The sequence below is a fragment of the Lissotriton vulgaris genome, chromosome 7 (assembly GCF_964263255.1).
Source record: "Lissotriton vulgaris chromosome 7, aLisVul1.2, whole genome shotgun sequence".
Lineage (NCBI taxonomy): Eukaryota > Metazoa > Chordata > Amphibia > Caudata > Salamandridae > Lissotriton > Lissotriton vulgaris.
The window spans coordinates 1,650,331,512-1,650,348,584 of record NC_141695.1 but is presented as its reverse complement, the minus strand read 5'-3'; positions in this window follow the sequence as shown (position 1 = coordinate 1,650,348,584).

The window sequence follows — 17,073 nt, the reverse complement described above, 5'->3', positions numbered from 1 at the left end:
GCAGGATTTCAGCTTCAGTCAGTTGGAACAGGGTGATCCTCTGCCTACACACCTGATCCTCCCGTAGCCAGACCCTCTCTCCTGCTGCCTGTATCCGTAGCCACCTTGTCATTATGTAGAAAGGCGCCATTGTGGTTGCACTGTTGGATTTTGGGGGCCTTCTTTTATATCCTGTACCTGGTTTCCACCTGCTTTCAATCCATGGTAAATATCGACTCTTAAATACCGATTTTCATGGTATTCTGTATTTTTTGGGTTTCCTACATCTCGATATGCCATTTTTACCATTTCTTATTTACCGATTCGGTAAATAAGAATTTGGTATGTTCCGATTAGGAAAATACCCATTTCTTATTTACCGACTCGGCAAATGAGAATTCGGTATATTCCGATTCGTGAAATACTGAATCGATATTTTACCGACTGGTTTTTACCGATTCGGACACTTTTTTTACACATACATCTCGATACTCTTATTCCGGTCGGTAAGGGCCGAAATTACCGATTTTCGGCCGTTACCGACCGGTATTTGGCTACCTACATCGGGCCCATGGTAACGACTTCGGTATGGGCCGGAGACCATGTCAGATTCAGGTTGGCCACAGAAACATCCGTTTGAAAGTTCAATGTGTTGTTGCTCCAATTTAACAATGTAACAATGTGAATGTCTATATGCGAAATAATAAAATATGATTTACAAAAAAGGGCCAGTCCAGTCCCATCTGATATCTTTTTTTCAACACTCTTTTCATTGAACAGGCTCTTGATATCTCATACATTGCATTACAAGCACAAACAATTAACCTTTCTGATATATTGGCACATACACCGTTTCATCAAAAGCCAGCACAACATTGTTAATACAACCCAGCTCTGTCGCCCATGTAATATTAGGCATCTACCTTTTCCTCAGTTTTTCATTCTTCTGGAATCTTCTTTTTATTGATTCTTACAATGATGATCATAATGAATGCCACAAGTGTTATTGGATTTTATTAATATGGTCAATTTGCAGTACTATTTGCTACAAAGGTCTGGACTCTACTGCATGACCTGGGCCAACGTTTTAGGACTGGAGTCAGCCCCGTCATCGAATTGGGGGGAAAAATGTTGGGGAACTGTGGACAGAGATCAGACAGGGGAATAACCCGAGCATTGGTGCAGTGGGCAGATTCAGAGGTGTGGCCAGAAAGATTAAAACATCCCAGTTTTTTGTATTTATTTGCCATTTCACTGATCAGTTACAGATTATTACATTAGATAATTCAACCAATGAATACACATGTTTAAGATGAGTTATTGACATTAAAATACATTCACAAAGTGGGATACGTTTGCAATCATAAAATGTCCCAAATACACTTAAAAATGGCATCCCAAGCCATTTGTCTCTGAGCCATGCAGTTTCTGTCATCAGCACTTCTCTTCCCTTTTGCCACAATAGCAGTTCAAACATGAATAGAAAAATATCCTAGTCTGTAAATGTTTTCCACATAATTTTGGCTCTGCCATATTTGACACATAATATTCATCTGCTGCATAATCTGATGATTTTAACTAATAAATTGTTTGTAGCTCAATTAGATTGAACGTTATTAAAAAATATGACTTGTGTTGCTGCAAAGTGGAGGGCCCTTTGCAAAGGTTGTCTGGTCACCTTTCTCACTGCTGAATTTGTATGTTACACTAGTACTAATAAGGCAAACTTTTTGCAGAGACTATTAGCATGTGTAAAAATATCAAAATAATAAAGTATCAGTAATATCTCGCATTACGATTCAGCCTTTTTTTGCTGTCAACACGGCAGCATAATGTTATCCTTCATTGCTGCATAATTCCAGTGGCCGCAAAGCAGGCAGCACATGTTAAAAGTGTTTGTACTTGAAGCAGAAATACCTTGAAATGTGCAAACTTAGGGGCATATTATCAAGGGGGTTTATCTCCGCTTTTTTGGCTTTAAAAGCCAAGAAAGCGGAGATAAAATAATCTCCCTATTACCAAGCTGTCGCTAACACCAGTTAGTGACAGCTAATAGGAGATAGCGACCATCTTGGGCCTTGCTTTGCATGTCAGTGATATTTATCACTAATGACATGCAAAGTGGGCGTGCCAAGATGTTAGCGACTGGAAACAGTCCCTAGCATCGCTATCTCCTATTACCAACTTTTGGAGATATTCGCGCTAAGCGCGAATATCTCCAAAAGCTAACAACTGCCCTGAGCAGTTCTTAGCCATGTTATCCAATGGGAGGTGGATAACATGGCTAAGAGCATTTGCTCGATAATGCATGAATATCGCTGACTTTTCAGCGATATTCATGCATTTCGGCCGTTTTTTATCGCATTTGCGATAAACCTTGTTAATAGCAAGGTTTATCTGCGATAAAAATCGCCGATGTGCGGCGATAATTTTTGTCTCTAAACAAGTTAGAGACAAAAATTATCACTAGATGTTGGTAATATGCCCCTTAGTTTTGTGTGCGTGCAAATCCTGCATTGCCGATCCCTGGTGAGTTACAGATACTACCAGTGAAACAAGGCCAATGGAAATACCAATGGGCGGACTGGCCTCAAGGTTCCTGTGACATCAGTGATAGAGTCACTGTCACTTTAGGGTGTGCTGCTTTGCAGGCCTACCCACAAGACTGGAGGGGAACTTCAGTATGGATTGTGGTAGACAGGCAGTCAAGGTTAACCCAAACTTGCCACCGCAAGGATCCACCTGCTGGTCCTAAGACACCAGGGCTTCTAAGGTCTAGCGTGGGAATGTGCTCCCTCAGGAGAATGATCTGGTGGGCTGGTCATGAAGGCTAAACCTGGTTCCCCAGTTTCTAATTTGGCAGCTTTGGCCATAGTACCACATCCTCTCTCCCACTGAACACCATACTGTCCCACTGTGATAAACTCACACTGTCTTTAACTACAACCCAATTGTGCCCCGCTATAACACCTGGATATGACTCAATTCAAATTATGCACTGGACAAAAGTAATATGCTGCCTGAAAAAATGTAATATCCTGGAAAAAGCAAATACTCGTAGGGAATGCAAGATTAAGTAAAGCATGTGAAATGTAAGCAAAAACAACATGGATGCCTTAACGCTTTTACAGTAATTATTCAGAAGTCAATGAGTGTTTTTGCCTGAAAAGTTAAGGGCATGACTACAGGGCCTGGAAGGGACCTGTTTTAATGCCCATTGCTTATATCCTTACGAAACGTAAGCAGTATGGTTTTAAAAGACCACATCCCTGAACACAGAGCCACTGTACATTTTATAAACTAAAATAAGGATGATAAGGATCCACCCATCAACCAGGTATTGCAGTACCTCCAGGAATGGTGCCCTTCCCCACTTAGGGAAAACAATGTTGTTCACAGAAAGATGAGAAAACCGAAGTAGCGCTTCACAGGCAAACTCTGTAAAGTGGCACTAATGTGTTTGGGTGTGAATAAAACCAATCTGGGCACTTAGCAGCCACTCTGTCTTGCTTTAGTTATTTATTTATTTTTCGGATTTTTAACCTTTTTTTTTCTTTCTGTCCCTAGGCTGCATTTTGTAATAGAAAATTAAAGAAAAAGACATTTCCAGCAAAAGTGTTTATTCTTTTTTGAATCCATTTCACAGGGGAACGAATGATGGAAAGGAGAGGAAAGAGAGAGTAAGAGCCATTTCTTGAAGTCACAGTATTCAGCAAGTGAAGAGGAGCGAGACAGAGACAGAAAGAGAGGGAATATGAGGAAGAGGAAGAAAGAGAAAGAGAGGGGGGCAGCTGCCAGCGGAAGCAGGAGAATCAACACTGTCCTTGTTTTTTCAAGACAAGAAGGAAGAGACAGAGGGGCATATTACCAACAACTAGCGATATTTGTCGCTAAGTATGCTTAGCAGCAATTTTTTTATTGCCGCACATCGCCGGATATTATCGCTGAGATAACGTGCTATTAGCAACGTTTATCTCAAAAGCGATAATATTTCCGGCGATAGCGGCGAAATCAATGAATATCGCTGAGAATACAGCGATATTCACGCATCATCGATAACAGGGTCTTAGCCATTATATCCACCTCCCATAGGATATAATGGCTAAGAACTGATCTGAGCAGGAGGTCGTTTTTGGAGATATTTGCGCTCAGCGCGAATATTTCCATCGCTACGCCTGCCTTGCTAATAGGCGATAGCATTGTTAGCGACTGCTTTCAGTCTCTAACAGGTTGGGTACGCCCACTTTGCATGTCATTAGCGATAAATATCGCTGACATGCAAAGCGGGACCCAAACCGCTCGCTGTCGCCTACAAGCTGTCTCTAACTGCTGTTAGCGACAGCTTGCTAATAGGGCAATAAAATGATCGTCGCTTAGCGGCTGAAAACGGCCGCTAAAGCAGCGATAATCACATATCGCCCGCCTTGGTAATATGCCCAACAGTCCTTTTTCTCTGCCAATCCCACCCGTCTCCGAACAACCACGAACGGCCCAGGCTTATCTACTAGGATTTGTCTATTTCTGCCGTCCTGGGACACATTTTTTTAACAAGCAGGGGAACAGATTCTATTAAATTAAGGAAGTAGGAGCATGCCTGGCCCTTCCGATCTCACCCACTTCTCCCATTATGTTAGCCAAGACCTTTTGTTTTTCCTACATTTCTGTATATAATATATGCATGTATAGGAGCTTTCAGCCAGCCCTCTTCATCAATTAGTTTATTGTGTAATTTGCAATTTCTTTCGCCCACTGCAGTATACCTCAGGTGGTTATAAGGCAGCCCATTTCAGCCATTGGCTATCTTCTCTGAGACTGTGGTAAGTCTGCTCTTTCACAAGGAACACATCCACATACAAAGTAGTTCCCTTTAGTGACCAGAGTTACAATGACAATGTGTGCTTTCTAGGGCGAAAAACTATTTTTGCTTTTAGTAATGTTTTCTATTTATATTGGTGAAGGGTGACAGCACAATCAAAGGGAAAGTGTTGCCAAAAGCATGGGAGAGGGGCTGAGAATTTGTCAAGATGGGTTGAGAATGTGTTCTGTTGTTCCTGAATGATTCTAGTGTTTGTTTGACATCTGTTGTGTGTCTGGAAAGGGGATAATGTAGTGGCTTGGGTTGGTTGTGTATGCATGTGTTGAGCGACCATGCTGTAGTATGTTGAGTGTGGATGCTGTAAGAATGTGATGATGCATGAAATGTTTTGGTCTGTGGGGCCGAGTGAAGTCCGCCAGCTATATGGGCGGAGGAGGGAAGGCGAATGGAGCCCTAACAGGACCTAATAGGCTGTGGCTGTAACACAAGGACCTAACATGAAAATAAAGTATTTTCTGCCTACTTGAATGGTTTCAGTCTCTAGGGTGGAGACCCAGCCCTGCGACTGCAACAGTTATAACTATGAGGTCAGGTAGAAACCCATTTCAATGTCTGTAGCGAACTACAGCTTGTACGCTGGAGGACCCACCAACTTAAAGCGCTGGAGCCATTCTTCAAATAGAGTTACCCTTACATGCAAGGTGTGCTGCTTGGTTACTCGTTCAGCCTGTACTTTACATTGGCGATGAGTTGGCTAACTAGAGCATGAGAGATTACGTCTACAGTCGAACCAACATCTACAATCAACCGATTGCTCATGTGTGGTGGCCCAAACGAATAGGCTGCATGAGGTGCGAGAACTTTGAAGTCGATCTGTCTACTAGGGCTCTTCCGAATCAGGCTCGGCCAACAGTGCAACACATGATTGCTGAGTGGAGAAACTTAGCACAAGCAAACCCACATTGACAGCCCGGATAGTTAACTTTGAACACTACTGGGAGTTGGGATAATCATGCAGTCACCGAGGGCTTGGCAGTAGGAAGAAGCTTGGAATGCTTAATGGTATGAGAATGAGTCTTGCAGGGTCGTTTTTCATTTTACAGCAATGTGCAAATGCTGGGATGAATCTCTGGAATAAAAGAAGAACATTCCGAGTCTGACTTCTAGGAAGAATAGAGCATTGTGAACTTCAAGTCCTCGGCTCTAAACAGGGACAGATTGGCCTATTGGGCAATAAGGCAGAATGTGGGTGAGGACAGATCAGAAAGAGGGGAGCATCCAAGGGTTGTGAAGCCATTGGCAGCATAGTTGAGGCAGCAGCCAGGGTTGGCCGGAAGGCCTAAGGATAAGGTTGCCATACCAATAGCCCTTGGGATGTCTCACTGCTGGGACACGGCGAAGTGACAAAATGGCCCTGTGTCTGTCCTTTTGATGTTTTACCTAGTTCACCGACCTCTCTCCTCCCATTGGCCACTTTGAAACACACTATCCAATCCAACCGTCGGGATTTTGTGCACTTTCCCGGGGGTGTGCTCTGGGAGTGGTTGGCTTCTTGGTGCCATCCTGCCCCCCTTCCCATTTGTTCTTTGGCGTCAGGGCTTTAAGTGGGCTGGGTCCTGTCGGTGCTCAGCACTGGCAGTTCTAAAAGCAGGAGCTGAGACAGGTCCGTATCAGTCTCTCCATTTTTGCCTTCACCCTCAGGATGAAAAAAATCTTAACTCTGCAGCAGAACCACCCTTCACAGCCTTTGATGCAAATTCATAGAGAGTCGTTTCAGTTCTTTCACAGTCTCATCATTTCAGAACAGAAGCATTTTTAATATTATATGTAACAAAGCCATAGTTGTTGCTTATTTATCATATGCAACTAACTACCATTGACAAAGCCAATATTACTGGCTTGTTGAAGGTATAATGCTACTTGTTGCATTATATATCTGTATGCAATGACAGAAGCAGCAAAATACCAGTCGGGCTGCACGCTATGCTAAGCACAGATTTTTAGCTTACGTGTTATTAAACGACGCCCTTAATAACATCGGCCACACCCCTTTGAGAGACTCCCCAGTTTTTTCAACCCACTTAAAGCCCTACTTGGCCTCCCTTCCCTTTCCTACCTCCCCTGCCCTGCTTGCTGATGCGTTGAAGACCCGATCACCCGACATCCTCTGGCCATTGCTAGCCCTTGCTCTGAGTGCTGACCCCGCTCGGTTGTCCCTCACGCCTGTAGTGTCGTGCTGGACACGTTCTAGTGTCGCAGCAAACACTTGGGTAGTCAGCCACTCCCTCGTGGGAGTGGACACACATGCACCCCACACCCATCCATCATAGGCGTCACAAGTGACGTGACCCTGCCTCGCCCGGACTGGGACCCCAAAGCAGCCCTGGCACTGTTGGCTGACCAGCCCTCCTTCTGCTTTTGTTACTGGGGGCTGATATAGTGACACCTCTGCAAACCGGCCCTTAGTAACAAAAAAGGCCCGCCACTGCAAAATCGGCCCCCATCCTTCCAACCTCCCGGGGAAATGCCTGATGCCCGCTACGGCCGGCCCGGCCCTGGACACTGTTAATAAAGGCGGACGGGTGCACCTGCTCGTGGCCAGTTCGCTAGGCATACATACAGTGTCTGTATCATTTTATTTAGTAGCAAGTGGGCCTAGGACCCCCAACACTACAATGCTCTCTGGCGCTTTGGCTCAGGCTCTGAGGCCATTCAGCCGGCCGTACCTGCGCCAAGTGAAGCCCCGCCCTTCACACCTGCCCCTAAATGTCTAGACACCGAAAAGCACGCTCTGAAGACTGCTTGACAGAGACACGTGCTTCCTTGTCAACCAGTGGCTTATTTAACACAAACTCGGGACGTTTTCCCCGAGCAAAGCCTTCTTCAAGTGGATTATAGTCAATGGAGAAAGATTCAGCCTGGGCCTGTCTGTCCTCTGCCCATCAATTGATTGCCTTTAACGAGGGCTCCTCGTCTGCACGCGGACCGTTGGGTAACCCAGGAGAAGGGAGGGTTGATTTAGAGGATGGTATGAAAGGCAGTGCCAAGAAGCTGGCTTTGTTCCACCCTCAGAGTGTGTCCTCCCCCAACCCTCCAGAGCGGGCCCTGCCGCATATCGCAGCAAACACCTCGCTTTCACGAATGCGATAAAAACCACATTCATTTCCTGCCAACAACAAATTAACTGAATTAACTTGGCTGCCTTTGAAGCCAGGAGAGAGCCCTGCGCTCTGAACGCAACCTGTAAACATGTGAAATGGGCATTCCATCTGCGTCATGGCGCGCGGTGGAGCCAGGGCCCATCTGCTCAAACCTGAGGCGGGCTGCTTGAGAAAGAAACTGGAAGATTTTTCCTTTAGGCCGGTCCTTCTCTGCTCCACATCTGCTAATGGCATGCGTGTATATCCGAGGAAATAGAGGGGGTTATCGTCGTGTTTGGACACTGTGGCCTACAACCATTAGACAGCCTTATCTCCTATCTCGGCCAGATAACTCGCTCCAACATCCAAACACTCCGAAGTCTGCGTAATGGAGTGACTTGTAATAGGTTCCAGCTGCCTCCAGGTGTGACTGGACAAGACCAGCATCAGGGGCAGCTTCTCGGCCATCACTTGAGCTGCCATTGGTAACAGTAAAAAAAATAGGACTCATTAGGACATAACATAACTTGCATTGATAATTTCACAGTATGCCCTGGTCCTATGTAGTGCGTGAAAGGAGATTCTTGCCAAGAATTCAGCTTTAAGAACACGAAGGAGGACCAAATTATTGTTCTTCTATTTTTGTATGTTCTTGTGTGGTAATATCACCTGATGTCATATGTTATTAGTACTTGTGTAATGTTATTGCACTCCTGAGAGTCCCATCTCATAAATGTAACAGTTGCACGGATAAGGTTCCTTTAAAAGCCCCTTCGAGCCCGACATAGAAGTCACAGGAAAATTATAAAAAGCACAGGTGATAGGACCCGTACCCTCCAGATATGTCCCCGCCTCCCATTTGACATAGACATGCATAGTCCCCACATTTGAAATCACCAAGAGATTCAGGTGGGGTTAAAAAGGCCATGTTTAATCACAACATTGTATAAACATGACTAGCAAATAACATGCATATCTGATATTTACAATTACATTTATAACTACATTTACGAGCATATCATGCTCCTTCAACCTTCCCAACCGTAAGGGAGGAACCCCATCTGGTTCACATCTCGCAACTGGGTATCCGACGCCAGGTGCCGTGCACCTGCCCCTTAGAGTGGTGGGTCCCGACCTCCGGTCCTTGTCCGCCATTACTGGGGCCCACCTCTCGACCACTAGGCTGCCCAGGGACGCCCGGGAGGCTCGAAATCTGTCACCCTAGCCTCCCCAGCCGGTGGTCACTTCCTCCCAGCGGAGAGCTTACCATATCCCCCCTCAGAGCTGGCCTATGGAGCCCGGCAAGCGGGCTCCCATCCATTTTGTTTAGTCACTGGTTACTGATCGCAGGTCTCTTCTCCGCGGAACACCCTTCAAACCATTTTATCTAAGGGACGGGTGGGTGGGAGTTTCGGAATGCCAGCCTGGATCACGAGAATGGCCAGGTGCCGGCGTGTGCTGTCAGGTATCCAGGAGTGATAGCGGGAACAGAGACCCCAGTCACAGGGAGTTGACCCTAAATAGGCCAAAGGTCTCCGCCCCCTCACCCCCAGGTCACGCGATATCACCTGACCCGGAAGTGGGTCGGCCGGACGCCGATTGGGCCGTCCGTCCGACCAACCACTAGAGACAAGGGGCGGGGTCCGGAGAGGCCGGGTCCTAAGTGCGCGCGTCGTGATTCTCCACGCTTGTCATAGGACCCATACCCTCCAGATACGTCCCCGCCTCCCATTTGACATAGACATGCATAGTCCCCACATTTGAAATCACCAAGAGATTCAGGTGGGGTTAAAAAGGCCATGTTTAATCACAACATTGTATAAACTTGACAAGCAAATAACATGCATATCTGATATTTACAATTACATTTATAACTACATTTACGAGCATATCATGCTCCTTCAACCTTCCCAACCCTAAGGGAGGAACCCCATCTGGTTCACATCTCGCAACTGGGTATCCTACGCCAGGTGCCGTGCACCTGCCCCTTAGAGTGGTGGGTCCCGACCTCCGGTCCTTGTCCGCCATTACCGGGGCCCACCTCTCGACCACCAGGCAGCCCAGGGACGCCCGGGAGGCTCGAAATCTGTCGCCCTAGCCTCCCCAGCCGGTGGTCACTTCCTCCGAGCGGAGAGCTTACCATATCTCCCCTCAGAGCTGGCCTATGGAGTCCGCCAGGCGGGCTCCCATCCATTTTGTTTAGTCACTGGTTATTGATCGCAGGTCTCTTCTCCGCCGCAAGGGTGGCCAAGGCCCAAAGGTCTGACACCCTCCCCACCTGCGTTCAGAATTAATGACCAAAGTTCTCTTATAAAAGTGACTGTTCCTAAGTCCGACAAATGTACCCCATCCTGGTGGTACATCACTTCTCCAGAAATCATCCGGTGTTGAAGGTAGCGCAAGCGGCCCTTCACTGAGCACAACCTTGCTAGTTCGCCGTTCAGTCGTCTTACGGAAATGTTCAAAGACCTGGGACGCACTCCTGGACCCCATGTCCTGCGTGATATCATGCCTGACCAGACAATCCTCGCTGATGGAAATATATGCCCCAACCAGGCAAATTCTGCCAGTAGGGCCTCCTTGACCGCCAAGCGTCCTCTGTCGACCATGTCGTTGCCTCCCAAGTGCAAGATAATCCAATCAGGTGACTTGTGCTCCTGTGCCCTGAGCTCCTCGACGATTCGCCTCAAGTACCGGATTCGCATCCCTCCAACGCCACGCCACGGGAATTCGGTCTCGCCCAATCCGGCCGGTTTCACCACCTGTCCTCGCTGCAAGCGCACCGCCGCGCGACGCACGAAAGAGTGCCTGAGTACCCACACCACCGACGCGGGCATACTAATCAGAAGGAGAGAGATGGAACCGTTAGACACAATACGCACATGTTTTCACAACAATTCTGGCCTTACATATCGCTTATAACACTCGGACGTCCAGCGACCTATGCCTTTTACCGCATATGGGGCGAGTCCAGCCCTAGCCGCCAAAGTGGCAGCGCCAATTCTAAAGGAATGTGAAGAGTAACCCGCTGCTCCCAGCCCCAGTTTTCCCAGCGCCAAACCGAAGACTGCCTTGAACTGGAATTGGGACAGGCAATCCCCGTTTTCATGGACGAAAAGCGCCGACCACCCCCCAGCTGGGCGTCGGGCCAGGTACGCCTGCATACGGGATACGGGGCAGGCCGCTACCCCCGGTGCTGGCTGCAAACGAATGGTGACCCCCTTTCCTGCCTGATCGGTCTTGGACCATCTCAACAACAGCACTAGGCCCCCAGGGGAAAGGGAGATATCCCGGAACTGCAGGCCCCCCCCCATGGTCTAGTCTGGAGGCCCCAACTATCTCACCCAGACGGAAGGCCCCGTTGAAGGCCAGGCAGAAGGCCGCCCCCAGCATGGTTCCCTCGAACGGAGAATCGCAGATAGAAGGCAACACCCCCAGAATATCAATCAAGGTCGGGAGATCCAAAGGCCTACGACAGTCTCGCAGTGGCCCATCTAATCTGGCCCACCCTGCTAAAGCCCTGCTGATCAAGAATGATGCCCCAGGGTCCCGCTCCCCCGCCAATTTAGCAAAGAAGCCTATCGCTGAAAGGGAGGCCCTAGCATATGCCACTACTCTGCCCTGATCCCGTAAAACCTGTAAAAAGGCGTAGATCGTCTCAGGAGAAAAGATTCTTGCTGCCCCTGTCTGCTCTACAAATGATCTGTATGCGTTAAACTGTGACTGATAGGCACGTTTGGTGCGATCACTCAGAGCGGCACCTACCAGCCCCGCTAAAGCAGGGCTCCAATTTTCCACAGTGACGTAGGGAACGTCGTCATGCGCTCTTCCGCCTGCGGATGGAACCTCCGGAAGTCCTGCAACTTGGAACAAGACAAAGCATCAGCAGCATGTTTATCAACACCTGGTATATGCGCAGCCTTAAAAGTTAAATTCAATCTTAAGCATGCCAACACCAACAGCTTCAACAACCTTAGCACATGTGGGCAAGTTGCCCCCTGCCGATTGATAACCTGAACCACTGCCATGTTATCCGAACAGAAAGTCACTGCCCTGTCCCTGAAGCGCTCTGCCCAGACAGTAACCGCCACCCAAATGGGGAAAAGTTCTAAGAAGGCTAAGTTCCTCGTCAAGCCTGCCGAGTGCCAAGCCGCTGGCCAGGCCGCACCGCACCAGGCGGGACCCAGGATGGCCCCAAAACCAATGCTTCCAGCCGAATCGGTGTATAGGCCAAGCTCAACGCTGGACACCGGCGGCACGGGCCACACCACCCACCCGTTGAAGTCCTTCAGTAAATCGCGCCACACCTTGAGGTCCTCCTTAACCCCCGCTTTCAATCATACCCGATGGTGCTTCTGGGTAAGACCTACCATCGCTCTGGCTATAGACCTCGAGAAAGGGCGCCCCATGGGGATGATTCGCAGAGGAAAATTCAACTGACCCTGCAACTGGTGCAAAGTCACCTTCTGACCCGCCAGGGCCACCTCAATGGCTAGGGAAAAAGCTCTCACTTTATCCATTGGCAATCTACACTCCCCCGCTACTGTATCAATCTCAATGCCCAGAAAGGACATGCACGTGTCAGGGCCGACTGTTTTGCTCGGTGCCAGCGGCACTCCAAATTCCTTCAACATAGCTACCAGCTGACCCAGGGCCAAGGCGCAGGCATCCGAAGACGCCGGGCCCATCACCAGGAAGTCGTCCAAATAATGAACCACATCTGTACATCCTGACTTCCGAGAAAAAACCCACTGCAGCATGGAGCTAAAGGTCTCAAAGTTCTTGCAGGAGACTGCACACCCCATTGGCATACATTTGTCATAATAAAACTGCTGTTGCACCTGAAAGCCTAGCAAATGGTAATCCTCGGGGTGAACGAGCAACAAGCGAAATGTTGACTCAATATCTGTTTTCGCTAGCAAAGCCCCCCGTCCTAAGTCCCTCACCTTCTGAACTGCGGCATCAAAGGACGAGTACGTCACTGAGCATAATGCCGGATCAATGGAGTCATTTACAGATGCACCTTTTGGTGCAGAGAGGTTATGAATCATCCTGTACTGTCCCGGCTCCTTCTTGGGCACTACTCCCAGGGGGGAGCACACGTAGTTTTCCCATGGAGGAGCAGGGAAAGGGCCTGCTACTCGGCCTAAGGCCAGTTCCTTCTCTACCTTTGTGGTCACTACAGAGGGATGGGTTCTCGCTGATACTTGGTTTCTACACTGGCTAATAGGGGGGACATGAGACGCTGGGATACGGAATCCCCTGGAAAAACCATCAAACAACATCTTAGCGGCTGCCCTGTCTGGGTACTCGTTCAGCCAATAAGTCAATCTTCCAATATCCACCGGGGTAGGCAGATTAGACCTGGGGGGGCTTGATATCCTGAGGAGTGGTACCCCCCGCTCTTTGGTTTTCTTGTTGCACTTGGATTCGGGGTGAGACGGGTGACCGCAATAGGCGCATGCGTGCTTAAACTTGCATTGCCCGGGTAGCCATGTGCACCCCTTGCCATTGAATGCCCAGCAGGTCCCCCTCTTCTCGCCCGGCCCTCCCTGGGAAGTCCGAAAAGGCTGCCTAGCTGGGTGCTCCCTACTGCTCACGCTTTCTAATCAGGCATTGACCTCAACCTGATCCCAACAAATGGCTGGGTTCTCCTCCTTCGCCCAACGAAACTCCCTATCATAAGTCAACCAGACTGAGCCCCCATGTGTGGAGTGTGCTTTCACGATCTTATTGGTGTAAAACACCAACGGGATAGCCAACTCTGGCCTTTTCTCCAACAATACTGTTACATAAACGTGGAAACCGAACAGTCAATTCGTTATTGTTTCCTCGATCCTAGGTCTCCGATCTCGGAAGGAGTGCTCTTTCCCCTCCCTGTCCTTGTAATCCTCATCTCTTCTCTTGGGCCTGATAAGGGAGAATATATCCACGTAAGCACCCTTCCAAATCTTCACTCGCACCTCTATACTCACATGTGTAGCTCACATCCCTGACTGAGACAACACATTCCCCTGTATAGCCCCTACCTCGCTGCTCCTCGCTGTAGTGTCACCAGGCTTACCTACTGTAGGTGTTACAGCTACTGCTGTCGCGGGGGGCTGCGCTCCAATCGCTACGCTGGGAAACGCCTTGCGCGACTCGACTAAGAGTGCCAACTGCCTCTGAATGTCCTGCAACACGCCCTGTTCCGTGGCCTGGGGGGGCACCCACGGTGCAGCCGCTCCAGCTCTCACTTTCTCCGATACTTTATTCGGGTCCGATAATTGGCCTACTAATGTGGAGACTGATGCCAGCAAGCTATCTAATGGATCACACGCGGCTGCCACTGCGGCCACCGGCTGCGGTGGGAGTGGGGCCGGTGGGTCCGCAGTTTCTGGTACCGCGCCTCCCGGGGCCAACGCCTTCAGCGCCTCCCTAATCTCGGCCTAATGCCCGATCCTTCTGCTTCTAGAGTTTCGGAATGCCGGCCCGGATCACGAGAATGGCCAGGTGCCGGCGTGTGCAGTCAGGTATCCAGGAGTGATAGCGGGAACAGAGACCCCAGTCACAGGGAGTTGACCCTAAATAGGCCAAAGGTCTCCGCCCCCTGACCCCCAGGTCACGCGATATCGCCTGACCCGGAAGTGGGTCGGCCGGAGGCCGATTGGGCCGTCCGTCTGACCAACCACTAGAGACCAGGGGCGGGGTCCGGAGAGGCCGGGTCCTAAGTGCGCGCGTCGTGATTCTCCGCGCTTGTCAAAGTCAAAGTAGCACTTTGTGGAATAATTCAAAACAATATATTCACATCCTAGTGTATTATGGGTGCCACATGTCTCAAGGCAAGCAACAAAAAATATTGACACATTTATTGGCTGGGTATTAAAATACATCACAAAATAAAATGATGGATGGAGTGTTGAAACTTTTCAAACACTCACCCCTAGTCACAGATCTGGGTTTAATCCATTGTTATTTTGTTCTCCACTTCATCCCAGTTTGGATCCATCATCCAGCCATATGCAAACCAGTCTTGACACTGCTCCCCATGGGACCAGTCTATCCCGAACAGCCAAGCCAGGTACTACCTAGACCGAAACAAGCATCCTGGGACCGGTTTCGGGGGTATTCTCTTATCAGCCAGACTAGCTTAAATCCAGTGGCACAGCGAACAAGGGACCCACGTCTGGGCATAACCTTCCCACTTAGGGCACACATAGCAACATCACAAAATATTAAAATGCAATCAAAATTGGGTTGTACTGTGTCCCATCATGCCCTCGGGGTTTGGTGCCCTTGCACCCGCTGAACTAAAGAAATATGGGCCCCTGTGTACAAGTGAGATGCATGGAATTAACCTATCTCAGAATAGCGTTAGCTATTCAGAGGACGGATTGCAAATGATGCTGGCCTAGGGTGTCCAACGGGGAGTAATTTGTGTCTGTGGTTCCAAGTGGCAGGTACCAACTATCATTTCCAGGGACAGAGACTTATACTTCATCATCAAACAATGAGCAAGAGAAAAAGAAATGGAAGAAAGAAGGAAAACACTTACAAAGAGAGATAGCAGGGGTGAAAAATAACTAGCAAGCGTGAGCTAGAGAAAGTGTGTGGTGGAAGAAAGACGCATGAGGTGGAAACAAGACTAAACAGTCTTGGTATTTGTCAAACATAGCACTCAACAGTGCTGGCTGGTGGCTCCTGAGTAAACTTCTAGGCCACCCGTTGAATTAAAAATGAAGCACTGGTGCAAAGTCTAACATCACCCATGATCTGAAGCATAGAATGAGGCTAATCATCTGAATGTATGACATTCTTCTGCATTCTGTCCATCAACTGTTGTTTTTGCATTAATCCTTGTCCAGCAGGCCTGGTATCATCACAGGATGATCGCAATTTGGAAAATTGAAGAGGATGAAGATGGAAAGGTGTTCAGTCTGTACACTGCACAATTGTAGTTGTTTACAACAATTCAGGAGCACACAGAGAAGCACTCAACAGCACTGGTGACAATGGGACAGAGGTCATGGTCTCCAGTGTTTCATGTGTGCTGTTGGTTGCAGATAGGACCCCACCGGTACTCATTTTTGGAGACCTGGACTTATTTTTATCATCAGACTTTGATCCAGAATAACCAAGAGGAAGGTAAAAAAATATGAAAGGAGGAAGAATAAAACTGAAAAAAACATAGACAAAGGGAGAAAGACTGAAAAAAGCAGCAGAAGTGAGACAGGGGCAGGGAGTGGACAGGATCGTAGCTTGGTCAGCTAGATTGAGCTCCAGATTTCCCCAGTGGCGTATGAAGCGGGGGCTGCCCGCCCTGGTCGGCACGAGTTTTGGAGGCGTTGCCCCCACTCTTACATGCATTTGCGGACGGGCGGCAAACGCAGGAATCCCAAGCACCCCACCCCTGCTCTTCCATGCAGCCGCCGCGGGGCGGCAAAGGCAGGGGCTGCCACGGGTGGCAAAGTGTCTATTACCGGCACAGGATTTTGCACCAGTCACGCAGGCACATAACTGGGGAACCAGGTTTGAGTCTCGGCGTGGGCTCAACATCCTGTGATTTTAGGCAAATCGCTTTATCTCACCGTGCCTACCAAAAAAAAGTGTGTCCTTGTGTAATGTAACTAGAGCTCATTTAAAGCGCTCCATCCAAAACCTTCAGGTAAAGATTGCGCCATGTAAAACTGACCAATTTTTTTTTTAATTCATTATACGACAAGCAGGGTGCACAAGAGGGGCTTATGGGTCAGTGTAAAGGGAGAGGAATGCGGATTGTTAGGGGTACTGCATTATTTTGTGAAATAACCCAAAATGTTGATTCTTTTCAAACAGAGCGAGAGAGAACGCTTCTCCAAACAGATCGAGGGCGTGTTTTTGTCTGTGTGCGTAAAAATTCTTGCCAAAAACTGACAGACACCTACTTCATCATACCCAATTGAATGCACCTGTACCCAGCTATTTTTCATAAAATACATTTATTAGGGGGTTGTAAAGATCCAAATACCCCCATCCAGCTACGCCCCTGGAGTGGATGAAAGAGCCATGAGGTGGAATCAAGACTAGACACCCACCGTGTTCGTCACCCCCTACTTCCGGTAGTGCAGGAAGAGGCCTTACGTACAAAGCTGTGCACTTATTCTTTTACAAATGAAACAC